The sequence below is a fragment of the Echeneis naucrates genome, chromosome 2 (assembly GCF_900963305.1).
Source record: "Echeneis naucrates chromosome 2, fEcheNa1.1, whole genome shotgun sequence".
Lineage (NCBI taxonomy): Eukaryota > Metazoa > Chordata > Actinopteri > Carangiformes > Echeneidae > Echeneis > Echeneis naucrates.
In genome coordinates this window covers 4,249,410-4,270,645 of record NC_042512.1, presented here as the reverse complement: position 1 = coordinate 4,270,645, position 21,236 = coordinate 4,249,410, and the positions used below count along the sequence as shown (strand labels likewise).

The following is a 21,236-nucleotide window of genomic DNA, read 5'->3' as shown; positions in this document are numbered from 1 at the left end:
ATTTTACTCCTGGAGATACTTTCACAGCTAGCAAAGACAAACTAGCAGACAATTGGTCACCTGCCAAAATAAAAATATATATAATCACACTGTGCACGTGCAAATAAAGATCAGTATATGCATCACGGTACCACTTTGGGTTCGTTTAGAGAACATGGGGGGTGATGGCAGGGGAATTAGCTCAAATGGTAGAGCGCTCGCTTAGCATGTGAGAGGTAGTGGGATCGATGCCCACATTCTCCACAAGACTTTAGCTCTTTGTTGGAGGGTGGATTTTGGAGCCTTTTGGTAAACAGAAGCAGGACTATTGTTGTGTTTGGAGCTTTGACTGTTTCCTGAACACATCATAAACTTAAGCAGCTGCTCTCCTGCTCACATGTTCTTCACACCATCACAATATATCGATGGTGGGTTGGTGGACCGGTGGACACTTTCATGTCAGTAAATCCACCGTGTTTTAAAGAAGTTCAGAGTGTTTCAGAGTTTCTGACATGGATACAGACAGACAGATCCAGTGTCCCAGAGAGAGAAGAGGCCCGCTGAGCTTTCATGTTCTTCTGTGGAACAGACAGCAGAGACTGAGACATTGCATGCTAAATATAAATGAAATCGCATACTCAACTACTTGTTTGGCTGTTATTGCATCATTCCATATTTGCATGTCAGTTTCACATTTGGAGTGGTGGGGTGACAACTGAAAGCTCTGTAGAAGTATTACTTAGATACGTTTTCAAGTTTTAGTGGGAAAGCAAACATCTCTCAAGGAGTTAACCTTGAGTCTGGCGCCTTAGACCACCTGACATGTTCGTCCAGCTGCCAGTCTCTGATGAGGAAACAGAAACCAATGTAGAGGAAATGGGCAGTGCAACTGTGCTAACATTAGCATGTAGTGTGAGGATGAAGTAAACTGTAAATCTCACTTTGAGCAACGTAGAACATTGTTTATTATTTGAATATGACTGCACTGCAATCAGCTTCTCAGCTGCTCTGAATTGTGACAGTGGGGCAGCCTTTGTGTTTACATCTGAATCACATGTGATTTTGGAAATTCTTCAAAGCAGCTTCAAAGGAGGAGTTTCATTCTGTGAGTATTGTTACATCATCAGGCGATGTATCAAAGGCAGCAGCTCTTCAGACTCACAAGTGACACACAACTGTGAGGAGCACAAGTGTTGACCTCTCGCACCCTACACATTCAAACCCCAGCAGTGCTGTGGTTCATACTTTACAGTATGTTTTCAGTCAGACCTGCTGATCTGCAGTGATGGGCTGTGTGTGTTTATGGGGGGTGTAGCTCAGTGGGAGAGCATTTGACTGCAGCTCAAGAGGTCCCTAGTTCAAAGCTCACATCTCAAATCAAAAATCTCACACACTACAACATTTAGTGTCCGCACACTCCCTGATGGTCTAGTGGCTAGGATTCGGCGCTCTCACCGCCGCGGCCCGGGTTCGATTCCCGGTCAGGGAAAATAATTTTAACAGATATTGATAACGGTATCGGGGAAAAATTTCATATCGGTGCATCAGTAGTTTGAAGGTTTGAAGTCTTCTGTGTGACAGGCAGAGATACTGTCCACTATATTAACGAGGAGCAGGAAAGAGAAACATCATGTGGTGTGTGACTTCACTTCCTCTGTGGAAAAACAAACAGAGAATGAAGTTCTCTAATGTTCTGGCCTCTTTTTTTAACTCACGTCAAAACTTCACAATGAAGTTACGGTCTAGTACATAATTTGATTAAAATAACAAGTGTCCTGAAAACCACTGTCTTCAGATTTAGCTCCAGGTGGTTCTGACCACACCAGACGACCAGTCTGTCCACCTGCTGTCTGTAGGCAGACTCATCACTGTGCTGGATGAGGCCGATGAAAAAAATGGTCTCCTTCAAGCCGGATTGGAACCAGCAACCTAAGGATGATGAACAACTACAGTCCTCCGCTCTACCAACTGAGCTATTGAAGGTACAACACTCTCTGGATTGGTGCTGTGACTTATGTACTGTCCAACTTACAGACACAGGTCGATGAATGAGTCCTACATGAGTGAGTGAAGACCAAGTGAAGCTGCTGCTGGCTATCAGGAGGTATTTAGAAGTAAAATGTCCCCTTAAAACAGCAATTTTTAAGTTGTAAAGATTTTGCATGGTGATCCACACAGAGGAAGGCAGAGAGCATCCTAAAATACTCTGACCGTCCACTTCATACCATCCTAGTGGATCAGAGATCAATAATCAGCCATTGGTGGTTTTTCTGCTGCTCTTATTTTCTTTTCTTGTGGTTGTTTAAAAGGAAACTTCTTTACAAATGAACAGCGAGCTTGTACTCGGGTGATTTGTGTTTGATAGATTAACATCTGACTGTATCCTCATCTAACTTCCTCTACAGAAGTTCCATTCAAAGGACACAGCAGTCTCTCTGACCAATCAATTAACTGAACAGGCTTCATGTCTCCCTTTGGAACAGCCTGACGTTTTTTGGCAGAGGTGAAACACCTGCACGGTTCCATGGTGTAATGGTTAGCACTCTGGACTCTGAATCCAGCAATTTGAGTTCGAGTCTCGGTGGAACCTGAGTTTTACCAATAAAACACTGACAGTCCTGTAAAAATGTTGTTAATGCCAGCTTTGATAGGACAGTGTCAGCTCTGTGTTATTGATGCAGTTAAAAAGCTTTGTGAGCTCTTGACCTGTTTCGTGGCTTCGTTGGTCACATTTGCTCCCTTTGTGTCTGACAGACATGCTGCACCTTCCCATTGCTGGATGTACTCCTGTGATGTGTGTTGGCCAATTCATTTCAAATGTTTCTAAATCTGTCAGAAGGTCATTTGCCATCTGTGTTCTTTGATCTTATGGTTAGCACTGTGGACTTTGAATCCAGTCATCTGAGTTCAAATCTCAGTGGAACCTCTGCCATCTGATTCAGTGTGATAGTGATTAAGAATAACACCCAAAACAGATGCTCACCGACCTCTGTGGTTAGGTAAAGGTCCAAAGAGGATGTAGATCAGTGGTAGATGTTCATCAAAACAAAAGGCCACTCAAAGCAGAACCGCTGCTCAGTCTAACATTCAGACAACAAATTGACAACAAACATGACGAGGTGGCCGACGACTCTCTCCTTCATTGCTGATAGATACATTAATGTGAGCAGTTAACTATCCGTCTATTCACACACAGTCCAGGTCGCTGCATGCTGAGGTGGCAGAGTGTTTAAGGCGATGGACTGCTAATCTACTGTATCCTGTGTGTGGGTTCACATCTCATTGTCTTCTGTGTTCAGCTGTCCATGTTGCAGCCTGCTATTCTAGGTAGAGTAATCCTAAACGTCTGACTTCAGGTCCATATATCAATCAAACCTGTTGAAGTTTAATTCAAAGGTTATCTGGATGTGTTGTATCTGCTTTCAGAGTTGTTGTCAGGTCATTAAGATTAAATAAGGAGCTTACAACTCCAATACCAGTTAGTCAACAAAACATGATGAGCCAAGTCCACTGTGACAAATAACAAAGGATTTTCTTTAGCATAAAATAAACTGTCACATTAATGTCCTGAATGTGCTGTGTGTAAATAATGAGATCCTGGGTTCAAATCCCAGCAGTGCCTTGCTCCTAATGTTAGATGTTGTGGATAGAAAGGACTCATACATGGAGAGCACAAAATATAAAATACATTTGTCCCCAAAATACACATTACAGCTTTTTTGGTGCTTTTAGTATTTCCATAAACCTTTTGTGACTTCTAACTTCCCCTGCACAGTGTTTTATCATGAAGTCTTTTTCAGTGTGCTTCTAATGTGCAAATAAACTAAACTAAAGCAGACAGCAACAAAAAGGGAGACACACAGAGACTGAACAGGCTGATCAGGAGAACAGGCTCTGTGGTCGGCCTGACTCTGACGGTTGTTTGCTTTCATGGACCAAGTTTCCCAGGTGGGGAGCTACAGAGCATGTTGGAGAATCTCTGTAATCTGCACAGCCTTAAAATATGACACAGCTGAGTGCTGTTGTTCGGACTCATCTAGCAGAGAGGAAAAACCTTTTTTTTATGGCACAATCGCTCGAGGCCTTTTGCACAGGAAGTGCTTATCATGTTGTAACCTCCAGCTGATGAAAACCCAAAGGTAGTTTATTTCTACAACATCTGACTTTAGCAACAAGGAACTGCTGGGATTTAAACAGGCTGCTTTAACCAGCCAACATACACAACTTAACATTCTCCATGTTTTCCTGTTAATCAGTGCTGCTGAAAAACTCCTGACCTGTCTCATCATTTTTCTGTTCTTTGGAGAACAAATTTAATCTGTCTACAAACCTGAAGACAGGGTCTGTTCCATGAACACGACATGCTGACGTTCTTCAGATTATGAGACTGACACACTGCCTACTGCACCAACGAGGCCTGGAACCCAGAGTAAGTAAAAGAGTGAGAAGGAGGAGAGCTGTCAGTGTTTCAGTATAAACATACAGCCCTGCCCACTGTTGTATCCAGGCAGTGCTGACTGCCGCTTTTCATGGAGAGCAGTGACCATTGCATTGGCCGGGAATTGAACACGGGCCTCTCGCATGGGAGGCGAGAATTCTACCACTGAACCACCAATGCTGACTGCACAGCTAAACGCACCTCCAATATGATGGCAATGCAGAGTAGAGCGTATCATATCTCCACTTGTCACATGGAAGTAATTCAAATTCAAACAACCATCTGTCTGTCAGGATGGCCGAGTGGTCTAAGGCACCAGACTCAAGGTAAACTCCTTCCTGCACTAAAGGGCATTCTGGTCTCTGAAACTTTGACTGTTTCATAATAAAGGAGTTAGGACTTAAAACACAAAAGCCTGTGTGCTCCCTGTGGCTCCCTCAGATCCAGGACCTTTATGTCATTGCAACTAATGGCTCGTTGGTCTAGGGGTATGATTCTCGCTTCGGGTGTGAGAGGTCGCGGATTCAAATACCGGACGAGCCCTTAGTGTTATATTGCCAATATCTTCCCAAAGTTTGTCTCCTGTGAAAAGCAGTCACCACATTTCCATCTGCTCAACACAGCAACAACCACTTTGTCTTGTCCAGAAACTGCAAGCAAAAGCTGGAATACAGGAAGTGATGAGCAGGAACTCCACTGAGAGTGAAGCACTGCTGGGGTTTGAATGCAACATCTCCTGTTTACAAGACAAGACTTACTGATACTAATACATACTAAGCCAGCAGCCATTTGAAGCGAACGTGAAAGAGTGACATATGCATCTGTATCATGTTGGAAATCAATGAAAGACAGGAAATACCTTTGATCTCCAGTGACATCACACAGTCTCATTGTGGAGTTATTAGTTGTTGAAGTGTAATGTGTATACTGCAGCTGAGGTTGATGGTAAAGTGGTTTGAGCTACCATTTGAGCTAATTCCCCTGAGAGAACAAACTACCAGACAATTGGTCACCTGCCAAAATAAAAAAATATATAATCACACTGTGCACGTGCAAATAAGGATCAGTACATGCATCACGGTACCGGTACACGGTTTTTGTTTAAGCACTGTGAGCAATGTTACAGAACAAACTGTCCCCTGATGGTCAAAGCATATCGTCCAAATAAAGAAATTTCAACAACTGAACATCATCTGTTCTCACCTATTTTGCTTCATCTGCTTTTTACTGTCCAGGACACAGAGGAAGAGGACGTCTACACATGCACACTTGTTCTTCGTGTTTTCACTTACTGTTAAAGTAAAAAAATTACATTTTAATTCATCCAAGTGTAATTAGTTGTTATGTAATACGTATTATCTACATAAAACAACTTTGTCCCCAAACATACCTTACAGCAGTAGAGGTGAAAGAAAAGAAGCTTCTGTCAGTAGTGGGATTTGAACCCACGCCTCCAGGGGAGGCAGAAGGATTGTCCGGGGAAGTGTTGGAGAAGTGTTGGAGAAATGTTGGAGGCCACAATCACGTACACAAAGTCCGAAATTCATCAGACAATCAGCGTCATGGATTCTTCCCCCAGCTCCAACATTTCCAACATTTGACCAATCACAGAAGCCTGTTGATAATGAAGCACAGGAAGTCTTTATCTTGTGCAACACCCTGATCTCTCAATTATCCACGCAGCTTGGAGAAATTTATCCTGTGTAGTCATCCTACCAAATTACCAAAGTGAACACAAGTGTACATGTGATGACAAAACAATGCTGGAGATGCAACCCGGGGCCTCATACATGCAAAGCATGCGCTCTACCACTGAGCTACATCCCCTGTGTGGTGTGTTAGCTTTAGCAGTTTTAGCAGCGTTAGCTAACCAGACAGCTTCTGAGCTCCTGCGACAGCTAAAACACCAATTTCCCTTCTCCGCAGCACAGCATGAGCCACAAAGTTACTGTTGCTTCACTTTACAAGATACTATAAATAACACAACCAGCCAACCTCACACAGCTCCATATAATAAGGGTTAGCTCTTCTGGCGATTGTGGCCGAGTGGTTAAGGCGATGGACTTGAAATCCATTCGGTTTTCCCCGTGCAAGTTTGAGTCCTGCCAACAATGGTTAAAACATAATTTTGATGAAAATATGTTTCCCACTATACCACCATTGCATGTGGCTGGATCAGCTCTCACTGCTGCAGCCCGGGTTTGATTTTCGGTCAGGGTAAAAAAAACCTCAAAGGTTTGGAGGAGAGAAGAGTATGTGACCATGACTGTCCTGTGAGCTTCATTCACAATATGGCATGTCCTCTACCACTGAGCTACATCCTCTTTGGACCTTTACTGAACCACAGAGGCTCTGAGCTGCTGCAGCAGGTGAAAAGAGAAACTGTTTCATGAAGCATCCTCTCTGCTCAGGGGTGGATCACTGTTTTGGGTGGAGTGGAGTTACTGTTATATGTAGTCACTATCCCACTAAATCAGAAGACAGAGGTTCCACCGAGACTTGAACTCGGCTCACTGGATTCAAAGTGCTAACCATTACACCATGGAACCACAGGACTGTTAGCTGATCTTTATCAAAGGCGCTGGCTCGAGGTTCCAGTGTCGAGGGATGTCACTGATTGAGCCAAACCGTCTCCACTTCTTATATGGTGAATGTGTGCTTCTGTGTTTTTTTTTTTCTTTTGCAAGAAAATGTAAAATGTTTACTTCTTCTACGATACAGATACAGATGTTTCAGAGAACAACTGCAGAGATGACTTTCTGCTTAGTTGAGGTGATGAGCAGGAACTCCACTGAGAGCGAAGCACTGCTGGGGTTTGGATGCAGGATGTTCTGTTTATAAGACAGACACTTTAAGCAGCTCAGCATCAGTGCTGCCAATTTCTCTTTGAAAATCTGAGTATCCAGTTCCAGAACAGCTGATCTTAGTTGGTTCATGTTCATGTTGAGTTGCACGCATGCACAACCTCTATAAAAAGCCATCATCAATGGAGATCCACTTACTTCAACCCAGTGGAGTTGGAGGTCTTAAAGCAGGCCCACGGAGAGGATGAGTACGTTTCGCCGAAAATGTAACAGCTTCAGCAGCAAAGGAGAAACAGCATGAGAAGAAATTACTACCCGAGTCAACGTATAAGTTTGAATGTACTCTTCAATTGATTTTACATTTAACTTTAAGAGATCGTAGTTTAGAACCAGAGCTCAGGCTGTTGGTACACAAACAAAGAAAGGCATACTTTATATGCCTATTATATATTCTGTGATGTCACAAAGGTTCTAATGACATCACAGAGATCAAAGACTCCTCCCACTTTTTCTCATGACCTCCACCATAGAGTGCTGCCTACAGACAGGAGGTGACCACTGTTGTATCACTTTTCATGTAGAGCAGCTGTGTTTTATACTGCAAGCAGCACTGAGTTTCTAACATTCAGGAAATCCCAGTCTTCCACAAGACAGGCAGAGATCCCGTCCACAAAGGGGTTTAAACAAAGAACATCCCTGGGTGGGCTTGAACCACCATCCTTTCAGATAACAGCCGAACACGCTGACCGATTGCACCACAGAGACATGTTGAGACATGTTGAGAAAATAAAAGTGATGAACTGTGGATGGCAGCCTGCTGTTGGTCTGACTGAACAACGATGCAGAAACTACAGACAAATGAATCAGAATTAAAAATTAAGAATTAAGGGTTCAATTCAGTATAAAATGTCTTTTTAATCATCTGACATCACAGATCATCTGACAGCACAGATCGTCTGACATTGACATCCGAGTGGTTAAGGCGATGGACTGCTAATCCATTGCGCTCTGCACGCGTGGGTTGGAATCCCATCCTCGTCGGTACATATTTGCCCATGAAAGTGAGTCCACAATACACAAAGACTGCCTGATTAGATGGCACAGAGGCTCAAAATTTGCATTTCTTCACACGTGTAGCGTGGACAAGTACAGGTCGTTCCCATTTTCCAAGGATGGTGTAGCAACATTTCTACATGTCAATGTCTGTTATATCTATAACATCTAACATTAGGCGCAAGGCACTGCTGGGATTTGAACCCAGGATCTCCTGTTTACAAGACAGGTGCTTTGACCAGCTAAGCAACAGCACCACTCTGAAGTACATGTATATGCAGAGTTATGATTCTTAACAATTTTTGTCACCTGTGAAAAGTGGTCACCAAATTTCCTTCTGCTACACACAAAATTAAAATGCATTTAAAATGTTCTGAGGCGGAGAACTTTTCAGTCATCAAAAATCTCACACACTACAACATTTAGTGTCTGCACACTCCCTGATGGTCTAGTGGCTAGGATTCGGCGCTCTCACCGCCGCGGCCCGGGTTCGATTCCCGGTCAGGGAAAATGCTTTTAACAGATATTGATAAAAAACAACATATCATAAAAAATTTCATATCGGTGCATCAGTAGTTTGAAGGTTTGAAGTCTTCTGTGTGACAGGCAGAGATACTGTCCACTATATTAACGAGGAGCAGGAAAGAGAAACATCATGTGGTGTGTGACTTCACTTCCTCTGTGGAAAAACAAACTGTGAATGAAGTTCTCTAATGTCTTGTGAATGATAATCCAATAGTCCTCCTGGAATTCTAAAATTGTCTGTGATGTGAAGAAATGAAATGGATCATCAGAAAAACACTTCCTGCTGCACCACAGAGTATGTGAGGGTTTACCAAAAGGTGCAAACAGATGATCTGACCCTGACGTGAGTTGAACACGCAACCTTCTGATCTGGAGTCAGACGCGCTACCATTGCGCCACAGAGTCGCACGGACTTGCAAAACTGTGACAACCTTGAGATAGCTTAGTTGGTAGAACGGAGGACTGTAGAGGCTGGTTGTTAAAATCTTTCGGTTGCTGGCTCAAATCTGGCTCGAAGGAGAATATTTATTTTCTTTTTCTCTTGTCCAGATACTGCAGCCAGGTACACATCCATTTGAAGTGAATGTGAGAGTGTGACGTATGCATGTTAGTTGTTGATGCTGTTCTGTAAAAATCTGATGCCCCCAAATGTTTCCCCTGGCGTCAAATTCCGATGTGATGGGAGTTCTATGTTGACCTCTCACACCCGAAGCGAGAATCATACCCCTAGACCAACGAGCCATTGACAGCAGGACATTTATGGCATTTAAAATGTTGTCAAATGTTTTCTGAGCATTGATCATACACTACAACATTTAGTATCCTTCCTAACCTTCCTAATTTTCGCTTCGGGGGCGAGAGGTCCCGTGTTCACCACACACTCCCTGATGGTCTAGTCGCTAGGATTCACCGCTCTTACTGCCAGAGCCTGGGTTCGATTCCCGGTCAGGGAAAATTGTTTTAACAGATATTGATAACGGTATCGGGGAAAAACTTCATATCGTTGTTGGCAGTTGTGGAACTAATTTTCACTCCTATGCCGATGATCCCCTCCAACGAGACAACGACCTTTTGTTACTCAGTGTGATTCAACTTTGTTAAGATTTGGCAATATATATGAATGAATCTGATTTAATTTGAATCTGTGAGTTTTGTTTTGCTGGCCATCAGAATTTATAATGAAACTAGTTGTGCTAACTCAGACGTGGCTGGATTTGTGAAGTACGAACACACTAACAAAATAAAAATAAACAGTCTGTATTTTTTGGGAATTTTTAGGATCATTTTTTGCAGCTTTAGCAGCCCGGCTAGCTCAGTCGGTAGAGCATGAGACTCTTAATCTCAGGGTCGTGGGTTCGAGCCCCACGTTGGGCGATAAGCAGTTTCTTTTTTTAGACCCAAACTTACCCAGCAGAACACTGCCTGGTTATGAGCAGGTTAAAAAGTACTGAGACTTCCACCTGCAGTCTAGACAAAGGTATTTTGTCTACACGCTCCCTGGTGGTCTAGTGGCTAGGATCACCGCCGCGGCCAGGGTACGATTCCCGGTCAGGGAAAGTGTTTTTACTGAAAAATACAGATGATTGAAAAATTGAATTATTTTGAACTCTCTCGAAAAAGCTTTGAAACCTGTTGATATTGTTAAAGGGGCCTTTTCTCAAAGCTTGCATGTTGGCATGGCAGGGGAATTAGCTCAAATGGTAGAGTGCTTGCTTAGCATGTGAGAGGTAGTGGGATCAATGCCCACTTTCTCCACAAGACTTCAGCCCTTTCGAGATACAACAACAAGTGAACTAAACACAGCAAGTCTTTGGTTTTTTTTTTGTATGGATTCATGGCAGAGGTTACAAAATTAAGGAGTCAACCAGAGTTCATGCTTGCGTATGAAAACATGCAGGTTTGGCAGGGGGCACCCAGATTTAAACTGGGGACCTCTTGACCTGCAGTCAAATGGCCACGCCGTTGATGTGACATTATATTACGGCTTCAGCTGGCGTCTTCACTGTGGCAAGTGTCTTGTCAAGATCCTTCAAGTAACACAACCAGACAGCAAACTTCACACTGTCATTCATCTGTCATTCATAACATAACAGCGGGCGTTGTGCACCATGCAGGGGATGTAGCTCAGTGGTAGGGTGCATGCTTTGCATGTATGAGGCCCTGCCATCAATCCCCGTCATCTCCAGCGTTGATAATGAAGCACAGGAAGTACTTATCTTGTGCAACACCCTGAACTCTCAATTATCCACGCAGCTTGGAGCAATTTATCCTGTGCAGTCATCCTACCAAATTACCGAAGTGAACACAAGTGTACATGTGATGACAAAACAACAGTCATTGAAGTCCACTTAAAAGTAAACGCTGACTGTTTTGGCCTCTTTTTTTAACTCACGTCAAAACATCATAATGAAGTTACGTCAAGTACATATAGAGCAGGTCTAGACCAAACCCTTATTAAAATTATTTTGGGAAGCCGTGGTGAGGAGGGGTTCCAGGTCAGTATCACAGCTTCCACCAAATGGAGCCAAATAAGACACAAAACTTATTGTGATGAGAGTCTGAAGAGCTCCTCCTTTGAAGCTGCTTCAAAGAATTTCCAAAATCACATGTGATTCAGATCTAAACACTATTCAGAGTAGCTTATTGATCGTTCATTGACTGATTATTAATGATCATAATTTGATTATTAATGCTTCTGATACAGTGTATCTGAAGCACAGGACAGAGTTTTGCTCTCCAACACTCTGATCCCTCCAATACCACTCCACTGGAGCCCATGACATGTCCCTTGTGACAATGTGCTTCATTATCAGCAATGGAGATGCCGGGGATTGAACCCGGGGCCTCATACATGCAAAGCATGCGCTCTACCACTGAGCTACATCCCCTACATGGTGTGGTAGTTTTAGCAGTTTTAGCATGCCACTCACGTGCATGAATTCACATACACACACACACCGGCGCCCCCCGACAGCACGGTGTTTCCAGCATTTTGATGTTGGTTCATAAAGTACTTTGTACTTTGTACTTTCTCAGCTGCTCAGCGGAATCACATGTGATGTTGGAAATTCTTCAAAGCAGCTTCAAAGGAGGAGTTTCATTCTGTGAGTACTGTGACATGACCTCCACCATTGACTATTCATTCTGACTCTGCAACAATTTGATAATTCTCATAAATGTATGAATCCAATCTGTTAAAGGGAAGCTGAAATGAATCCTTGTAGCATTAATTGTTCAGCAGCATGAGACTTGTCATGATACTGAGGTTGTGTCCTGTTTGGGGGTCACCACAGAGGAGGAGCTAGTGAGGACAGGCAGCATTATCAATGTCCTCATCTCATCCAGAAGGTTTCATCAGACAGATAATTGATTTAGCTGTCAGGCTCAAGTGTCATGGGAGACATCTGGAGACTATTTTTTTTTTATTTATTTATTTTTTTAAATCCAGTTTGATGATGATTGGAAATGTCTGTTTATTGTTTATCACTTGTTAGGATCCCCGTTAGCTGTCACTGAGGCAGCAGCTACTCTTCCTGGGGTCCAAATGAAAATGCGCATCTGCAGTCAAACAGGTTCACAAACCACTTTACCATCAACCTCAACTGTATACACATTACACTTCCATCACCAGATCCTCTGCATATAGATGAATGTTGCAGTGCTGCTGTGGCTTAGCTGGTCAAAGCACCTGTCTTGTGAGACTACGTTACTATTGTAATGATGTCATCTTCAAATACGACAAACTTTGGATAGTGAACAGCTAGCTGTTGCTAAAAAGCCATTAGCAGAGGATGGTTTCGATCCATCAACCTCTGGGTTATGGGCCCAGCACGCTTCCGCTGCGCCACTCTGCTGTACACCACCCCAGATGGGACTCAAACCCACAATCCCTGGCCATTAGGCCACTGGGACACATATGGGCACATTTTTTTGCCCAAGAAATGGCTAAAAATGCGATGAAATCATGGTGGAATGGGTGCGGTGTGCAGCATCCAAACTCGAATCCCATCACTGCCAATTACCCCAGCAGTGCTTCACTCTCAGTGGAGTTCCTGCTCATCATTAAAGCAAACTGATGAAAACCATCACTTCCTGTATTACAACTTTTACCTGCTGTATCTGGTCAAGAGAAACAGTCATTTAGTGGTCGGTGCTGTTTTCAGCAGATAATTTAATGGCATTCAAAATGTTACACACCACATTTATCATCCAGTGAGACTTTCTCTGAGGGGGACAACTTTTAGTCTCCATCTGATGTTCTTTCCTCAGTTCTCAGTCTTTTCAAAGAAACTTCATTCCTCATAACTTCTTCGAAGAGAATGTCTTCTAACATTTCTCCAAATAGTAAGTGATTTTCCCATTTTAATGAACAACATCCAGTTCTAACTGGTTGATGTATTGTTGCCACCAGGGTGAAAACCAGGAATCCTTACCGCTAGCCCATATGGGACACATATTGTCACCCTTTAGGCTGCTTAACACAATCATCAGGCCAGGATAGACATTCTCTGATTCTTCTCTGGCTCGAAGGAGGTCTTTCCTTTCATTGGCCTCATCCAGCATGGTGATGAGTCTGCCTACAGACAGGAGGTGACCAGTGTGGCAGACTTTGTGTTTACATCTGAATCACATGTGATTTTGGATGGGGTATGATTCTCGCTTTTTGGGTGCGAGAGGTCCCGGGTTCAAATCCCGGATGAGCCCTTCACATAATATGTCCAATAATCTGCACCCCTGTTCAACTATCGTTAGTGTAGTATCAGGCAGAATGTTACAATTAACATTTGTCCTTTGTCCTTTTCTGTTTGATTCCCAACAGTGCTCATGAGTTTAATATATAGAAAACCTAAAGTTGGATTTGATGCCATAACAGCAGGACAAAGTGTGTCATTAATCTTCTGGATTCTCCAGACTGAGTTCATGTTCTGATAGATTTATTTTACAGCTGTAGTAACAATAAATCTCCAGCAGGTGGAAGTATTGCTGCTCAGATGTCATGTACACTGTGGGACACACAATACTCACAGAGGACTTTATTGTGCTGCAGTGAGATGTATATGTATGTATCTGCTGGTTCTGCCCTGTTTTATGAATGTGTCCCAAACTGCACACACACTGAATTACACAATGATGCTCTAACGGAGATGATCAGAATCAGAAAGACGTTATTAAAAATTCTGCTGTTTGGTATCTTCTCTTCTGAAAGTTCAGGAAATGGACGGATCTGTAGAACTTCACTGCTCTCCGACAGAGAAGCTGGATGCTGCTGTTGTGCCCTTAAACAGGAAAATAGTGAGATGACAGGGACGAAGAAACACACACAGGTCTCACCTTCACTCGTCTGCACAATCAATGCACAATCAACCTAGACATAAACACAAATGACCAATTCGTATTATTTACTCTGGCTGTATATTCTTCACAGTTTTAACATCAACGTTAGCAACATATAAATAACACCATAAGAAAAAAAATGGATGAAATCATGGATTCTGAAAAATTTTATTGTTTTGAAATTATAATTCTTATCTACCATATGTTTTATTTAGATTATATTATTTTCTCCTTTTTCTTTCTTAATGCTCATGCTATTGCATGACATGTTTAACAAACCATTTTTATAACTTAGAATGTAAATATAAATTTTGAAAACTTTAGTTATTTACAACCATTGATATTAAATTTCAGGCAATGTCTCAGGCGGTCTTTGAACATCTATCTACAAATATTTACAAACCAATCAGATTTCACAATGAGGTGCTGCACAATTTATTATTTTTATCTAAAAACTCACTGTCGATATCTCTGTCCTTCGTTTTACTGCTGTCACTCCAACATCTTTCTCCTCTCCTTAGCAACCAACTGTTGCTTCTTGCCTAATAATTTTTTGATTGGCTGACGTGGTGCATTTTTCCACCAATAGGAAAAGGGGCGCCATGTTTCTTTCTGCTTGTGAGCGCTTCCCTTTTTTGACTGAACGGGACAACAACATTCAGGAAAGAGCATAACGAATGATGCAGATTGTTTATTACTCGGCCTATCAGTCAGGTTTAAAAACAGTATATAGTTTGAAGACCTCACTTTGGACACAAGTTGAAATGGAGACTCAGTGAGGCTGCGTCTTCCTGCTACATCATCTTAAATGGGAAATATGTGACAGTTACACTGACAACAGAGGAAACAGACACACACACACACACACACACACACACACACACACACACACAGGGTCGTGTGACTTCCAGTAACCGCAGCAGCTGAAAGGAGAAGTGTTAAACGTTCAGCCTCCATTTTGAAGCTGTCGGAGCAGAAGCAGGGAAACTGAAGGCTGAGGCCGGTGAGTGTTAACATTATTATTATTTCACTGTCAGTTTGTCCCTGTGGACTGTGGAGGGACGAAGACTCACAGTGGACTTCTGTAACACTGAGACACTGAGACATGGAGGTCAGAGTTCACTTTGACGAACAGAGAAAAACTCCAGCTGAGCTGAGAACAGACCGTAATGTCTGATAGTATCAAAGGATGAAGGATCTACCTGATACAGAAAGTTCAGAGCTGCTCTGGAATCAGATTTTACTGTAAGTCATATTCAGTTTTCCACAGAGAGCTCAGACTGTGTTTGGATCAACAACTTTTGAAAACCTATTTTTTAGCAATTGATATTTATACATTTTTGTTGAAAACTAACAGTTTGATGCTGATATCTGGGACCATGATGATCATTTTCAACCAGCTACCTTCTCAGATATATAAAGAAGAGTAACTAACTGAGATGGGCTGTTGAAGAGTTGAAGAACATGACAAAAAGACAGGGAGATAGACAAAGTGATAAAAGATTTTTTTTTCTAATAAGAATGAATATAATTCTATCCTGAGTAAATGTCACTGTACACTTTAATAATTATAATTCTGATAAGGATGTTTGTAGAAATAAACAGAAACCTGCATGATCTACATCAGTCAGATTATTATTCTGTGTGATTGGGATAGATCATCAAGTGTAGAGAGCAGCAGGGTCCCCTCTCCTCCTCCAGCAGCATCGCACACTAATGTTGTGAGCAGTAATGTATTTCTAGGCAGCGGCTTTAAATCAGACTGCTTCTTTTTCATTTCCCCGACAATCTGTCGCTGAGGACTAACAGTGTTCTCTTCTAAAGTGACTTTCTGCCATTCACCTTGTTTCGTTTAGTTGCTGAGGTCAGAACTTGGGCTTTCAAATAATGTGTGTTTTCTTTTGTCAGTTTGATCAATCATTGTTTCCTCTTCAGTAAAATTGAGCTTCTTCAATAATTACATTTTTCCGAAAAAAAAAAAGTACTGAGCCAAATGCAAACCGGGCAAATGAGGGTGTGTTGGTTATCACCATGTAGTGGACAGATAGTAAAACTTCACATCCTGTTTGTTTCTTATAAGGAGGAAGAAAACTGGTTGAGTAATGAGGAAGTGAAGAACGAGCAGCTACATGTTTTCTGAACACACAAAGCTGGAATGTGTGCAAATCAACCTGAAGTGAGTTCAGCAGGTGAGAATCTTTATATTTCTGATCAACAGGATCACTGTGATCACATTGTGTTTGTTAATTGTTTTGGTTTGATTGTATTCTGAGTTTATTGATGGAGGTTCCTCAGAACTGGTCAGCTGGCTAAGAGGCCTCTGAACTCAGTTTGACTTCAGTTTCCTCGGTTCATTTGTCTTCCAATACATTTAGAAACAATAAGAAACAAAGGCAGCACTTTAATATGACCAGTTTGTTCAGCAGAAACTGTTTGATTTCTCCACACTGTGACTGATTTAATGTAAAATGTTCCCACATTGTTTATCACCATCTAGTGGACAGACAGTAGAAGATTCATGTAATCTTTCCACATTGTTCCAGATCAAAGATGAGCCAACAATACTTTTTCAGAAAAATTATTGGTGGCTCATGTATATCACTTCAATCCATGAGAACACTAATTGAATACACATAATATTCAAGGTCTGTGTCTCCTGAAGACATTGTCTCAGCTCTGTTGCTTTTGAATAACAAAATCAAAAAACATGGAAGTGGACAGTTTCTAAACTGAAGACAGTAGAGAAGAATGTGATGATGAAAAGAGATGTTGGTTTAAAGTTGAAGCAAACAACAAAATACAAAAAAATAAGAAACACTTGCCCCTGGACATTTATGTTTTGTCTTGTTTTTGCATCATTCTTTATTACATGATATTTTTCCTCTTTGACAATTACAAAGCTATATGAATAGTAGAAATTAGAATTAAATATTGAAATAATGAAGAAATCCAGATTTCTGATGGCTCCATCTGTTGGTTGAACTCAGAATGACATAGTTGTTGTTGGCTCTGAATGATTTGTTTAGTGCTTACTGTTATTTCAAATTTCAGACTTAGAAATTGACATTGTTGCAGCACATTTACATCTTCGTCTGCTGAGTTGAGGGTCGGGACTTTAAAGGTGTTGTTGCAGAATCACAGCACCATCCCAAAGAGTCCTCTGGCACTGATTTGGTTTTTAACACAGGTGAGAATGGTTTTCATGTCACTACAGGTTTTTTTTTTTTTAATTGAACCCTGAAGTTACAAGGATTTGACTTTTCCTCAGCTCAAACAGACACCAGGACTGATGATGGAGAACAAGCAGCTTCTTCCCTTCACATGTTTCTTTGACACATAAAGCTGGAAAGTGACTGTTGACTTCAAGTGAGTTCAGCAGGTGAGAATCTGTAAATGTCTGAACAGGATCACTGTGATCACACTGAGCTGACAACAGTAGACATGTTTACTTACCTTCCTTCCTTTCTTCCTATTTACAGACCTAATGTATTAGTATTTTATCCGAAATTTGTAGTGAATAGTTCCTTTGCTTTGTTCTTGTTCTGATATAAAGTAAGATTCTTTGACTTCGTAAACTCAATATTTTAAATAACCAGAGTAAAACCAGATTTTATTTAAATGGTATTTAAATGGTCACCACAAATTAATCTAAAGTGAAGCAGAAGTTTTTATCAACTTAACTTTCTTGACAAGGCTTAAGTTGATTTCCTTGAACTGGCATGGAGTGTTATCGTTGAGCCATGACAGAACAAACATGTCAGAACTGGCCTGAAATCTTGGATGAACTCGGCTGAGTGAATTGAACTCTTACTGTTAATTCCACAGTTCATATATTTCCAGATTATGTAAAGCCATTGATTGAAGTGGGACTCCTTGTTTTTATGAATTGTTCGATCTATAAGGTGACATTAATTAAATCACAATTCCATCAACACATCCCACAGTCAGATACCGCCATCTAGTGGACAGAGAGAAGAAGCACCATCAGATCTGAGATGCATTTCTCTAGAACTTGCAGGTTACTGACAGATCAGACTGATTTCTATGTGAAGTTGAGGAGGCACACGATTTAAATAATGTGTCAAAGAAACAAATGTTTAAGATGCATCCTGAATATCAGATGAGAGAACCACCTCCTGTGGCCTTTCAATTCCTAACACAGGTCAGAATGGTTTAGTTGTAACTGTTGTTTTTTTTTCTTTTTTACTTGGCTTCTGAAGGAATGATTTGGCCCTCAAAAATATATTTCATTAAATTTTAGACCTCAAAATGTGCCAAGCTATGGTGATCATAACTGTGTCAAGGTTCAATAATTCTTCAACTTGCACTGTAAAAAGTGAATGGTGATCTGAGTTTGCTTGAAATTTAGTGTTAATGCCAATGTATAACATTGAAGATCGGGATTAACATGAATCAGGAATGCTCTCTGTTTATAACAGAATCTGACTGAAAGCAACACAGAGAGAGAAAAGTCAAACAGTTTGTTGTTGGGAGTTAAAGGCTGAAGTTAATGACAGTAATGATGATGAGTGTGTCCTCTGATGTAAATCCTGTGTTAATGAAACTTTTTGTTGTGTTTGTGTGAAGGTGGAGGCTCAGCTATGAATCAGTGTGAGGACAGAGAGGAGGGAGCCCCTCCCTCTAAAACCACTCTGTGTGGGGAACATGAGAGTCAGACCAAAGCTCAGAGGTGAGATGAGGATCTCTAACTGTCCATCTGTCAGACCTCAGCACTCAGATCACTGCTCCATCATTATTCACTCTCACTGTCACTTACATTTTTTACTCCAGCTGTTTTCTTTTTTGTCCTTGTCTCCATTGGGATCTCAACCAGAATGTGGAGATTCATTTATTCATATTTGCCAGTCCATCTCAGGACCAACACACAGAGACAGACAGGACAAACAATCTGCCACACTCACACTCGGATCTACAGACATGGCTGTTATTTTTGTTGTTATTGTTTTTTTTTTTTTTTTTTAATTATTATTATCATTATTCAACTTGCACGTCAATAATACTTGCAAAACACTTCACTTTAGTCAAATGAAAAACATCCAAACAGTCAGTGTGATATGTAAATGTCATTAAAATGAACAAAAACATTGCACAATAAAGTGATCTGGATGATTTGTGGCTATACAAATGAAAGCTGGATGGATGAACTTGGCTGATTTATTTTAAACTGATAATTTTCTGCCCATTTTCTTGGTTGTTAATTCTTTTACTGTCAACTCTGTTTCTACTAGCAACCAGAAGTCAAGACCAGATTCTCCTGAACTGAGCTGTGTGTCCATGAAGAGTGATTGGTCTATGGGTCATCCTCGTAACTTTAAGGGAGGACAACAGTCTGCTGTATCCAGCTGTGTGTCCATGAAGAGTGATCAGTCTATGGATGACTTTATCAAAGAAAAAAGGTAAAAGCTGATCATTTGTTGTTGTTGAACTCCTTAAAGGTATCAAAGCTTGTCTATCAGTTTCTCTGCTGTTCATAGAAAACTCCTGGAACAAACTGTGTGTTTGTGTCTTTTCTCCTCAGAGTTCAGTCTGACAAACATCATCACACAGACCTGGACTCCATATTTATGGTGTGTAAATGTTCATCCAGTGACGACAACAGACACCAACAAAGACTTGAGTTTGAAGCTGCACTCTTTAGACCAGTAGAGCTTTACTCTGTGACAGACAGGAGTTGAATTGGGATTGAACAGGTTTGGGGTGGGAGAGAGTGGGAGAGGACTGGGAGTTGTAGTTCACCACAGAGCAATAATCCATCAGCCTCAACAGATATGTTCTGTATGAATATGGCCTGTTGGAGACTTTTACAAAACATTTCTGCTCCTTCTTGTTCCTCTACAATGAATTCTCAAAAAAAGTTTTAGTTGTTTTCCAGATAATTTCAACCGCGACTTAATAACAAAGACCAAAATTAGATTCAGTCCTGGACCTCCATGGACTCTGTTTCTACAGGGTTTGAAGATGGAATAATAATGATACATTTTATTTATATGGGGCCTTTCAGGTCCTCCAAGGTCACCTGACAGAGAATAAGCATATTAAATCAAAATCAAATCACATCAGATTAACCCACACAGCACCAAAGTCACACCAAGGCACCCCACACACAGAGCAGGTCCAGACCCAACTCCCCACAAAACTATCCAGAGACCCTGTAACAGATCCACCGATGAGCAAGCACTTGGTGACAGTGGCAAGGAAAAACATCCTTTTAAGAGGCAGAAACCTCGGGCAGAACCAAACCCAGAGGGGCAGCCATATGTCTTGACGCATGGGATGAACCATTATTAAGATATATAATTCATCAGTGAACTAGTTCAGGTGGTCTGATCCATCTTCAGCCACAGTCACAGTTAATACCCTGAATTTTCACTTCCTAAGTTGATGTGTTGAAGGGCTGTATCAGTTTGGTCTTCATGTGATGATCAGGATCTCTGTGTTGTCAGAATCTAAAGTCAAACTTAGTAAGTTACACCAGTGAAGTTAGTTTAGTGAAGTCAGCAGGTCTGAATCTTTCTGTGTAGCTCTGGAAAGAGACGTGGCAGCAGCTTGAACTCTGCTGACTGATGATCTGATGCTTTGATCCATCAGTTTATACTGAGAGTGAACTTTACACAGGATGTTATTGTGTTCCAGCTGCTGGAGGAGAACATCGTCTGTTTTGTGAAGAACGAGCTGAAGAAAATCAAAAGGAGTCTGAGTCCAGATTACCCACAATTCATGAAGAATGAGGATGATGAGGTGGATGAAGAGCAGAGGAGGAGCAGAGAGGCATTTCTGAAGATCACAGTGAACTTCCTGAGGAGGATGAAGCAGGAGGAGCTGGCTGACTGTCTGCAGAGCAGTAAGAGGATTTAACATGATGAATCAATTAGATATTTAGTAAAGTCTGAGGAGACTGAGAGAAATATGATCATATTCTTATTCCTTAGGAGAAGTAAATATCAACCTTTTTTTTTTTTTTTTTTTTTTAAATCTCTTCTGTTCTTTGTTCATTCAGAAAGTCGTGCTCGAGTGTGTCAACGTAAACTCAAATCTGGCCTGAAGAAGAAGTTCCAGTGTGTGTTTGAGGGGATCTCTAAAGC

At 41.4% G+C, this 21,236-nt stretch overlaps 1 long non-coding RNA gene and 11 other non-coding genes across 13 annotated transcripts; 7 read left to right on the top strand and 5 right to left on the bottom strand.

The window, feature by feature from the left end:
* The first annotated feature begins 170 nt into the window (after nucleotides 1-170).
* Nucleotides 171-243, top strand: trnaa-agc (transfer RNA alanine (anticodon AGC)). The gene has a single exon. It is a non-coding gene; the product is annotated as a tRNA-Ala (tRNA).
* Nucleotides 244-1,396: 1,153 nt separating this feature from the next.
* trnae-cuc (transfer RNA glutamic acid (anticodon CUC)) lies at nucleotides 1,397-1,468 on the top strand. The gene has a single exon. It is a non-coding gene; the product is annotated as a tRNA-Glu (tRNA).
* Nucleotides 1,469-1,880: 412 nt separating this feature from the next.
* trnay-gua (transfer RNA tyrosine (anticodon GUA)) lies at nucleotides 1,881-1,962 on the bottom strand. Its single transcript is given in 2 exon segments — nucleotides 1,881-1,916; nucleotides 1,926-1,962. It is a non-coding gene; the product is annotated as a tRNA-Tyr (tRNA).
* Nucleotides 1,963-2,497: 535 nt separating this feature from the next.
* trnaq-cug (transfer RNA glutamine (anticodon CUG)) lies at nucleotides 2,498-2,569 on the top strand. Its single transcript has one exon. It is a non-coding gene; the product is annotated as a tRNA-Gln (tRNA).
* A 1,957-nt stretch (nucleotides 2,570-4,526) lies between these two features.
* Nucleotides 4,527-4,597, bottom strand: trnag-ccc (transfer RNA glycine (anticodon CCC)). Its single transcript has one exon. It is a non-coding gene; the product is annotated as a tRNA-Gly (tRNA).
* A 291-nt stretch (nucleotides 4,598-4,888) lies between these two features.
* Nucleotides 4,889-4,960, top strand: trnap-cgg (transfer RNA proline (anticodon CGG)). Its single transcript has one exon. It is a non-coding gene; the product is annotated as a tRNA-Pro (tRNA).
* A 3,497-nt stretch (nucleotides 4,961-8,457) lies between these two features.
* Nucleotides 8,458-8,531, bottom strand: trnat-ugu (transfer RNA threonine (anticodon UGU)). The gene has a single exon. It is a non-coding gene; the product is annotated as a tRNA-Thr (tRNA).
* A 180-nt stretch (nucleotides 8,532-8,711) lies between these two features.
* On the top strand, nucleotides 8,712-8,783 carry trnae-cuc (transfer RNA glutamic acid (anticodon CUC)). Its single transcript has one exon. It is a non-coding gene; the product is annotated as a tRNA-Glu (tRNA).
* Nucleotides 8,784-9,132: 349 nt separating this feature from the next.
* Nucleotides 9,133-9,204, bottom strand: trnaw-cca (transfer RNA tryptophan (anticodon CCA)). The gene has a single exon. It is a non-coding gene; the product is annotated as a tRNA-Trp (tRNA).
* Nucleotides 9,205-10,100: 896 nt separating this feature from the next.
* trnak-cuu (transfer RNA lysine (anticodon CUU)) lies at nucleotides 10,101-10,173 on the top strand. The gene has a single exon. It is a non-coding gene; the product is annotated as a tRNA-Lys (tRNA).
* Nucleotides 10,174-11,615: 1,442 nt separating this feature from the next.
* trnaa-ugc (transfer RNA alanine (anticodon UGC)) lies at nucleotides 11,616-11,687 on the bottom strand. The gene has a single exon. It is a non-coding gene; the product is annotated as a tRNA-Ala (tRNA).
* Nucleotides 11,688-16,258: 4,571 nt separating this feature from the next.
* Nucleotides 16,259-19,713, top strand: LOC115053122 (uncharacterized). 2 transcript variants are annotated; one of them, XR_003841413.1, is made up of 6 exons: nucleotides 16,259-16,322; nucleotides 17,209-17,320; nucleotides 17,402-17,512; nucleotides 18,721-18,823; nucleotides 19,383-19,550; nucleotides 19,673-19,713. It is a non-coding gene; the product is annotated as an uncharacterized LOC115053122 (long non-coding RNA). The 2 variants fall into 2 exon arrangements; XR_003841414.1 differs by having other exon boundaries at nucleotides 16,265-16,322; nucleotides 17,185-17,320.
* The last annotated feature ends 1,523 nt before the right edge of the window (nucleotides 19,714-21,236 follow it).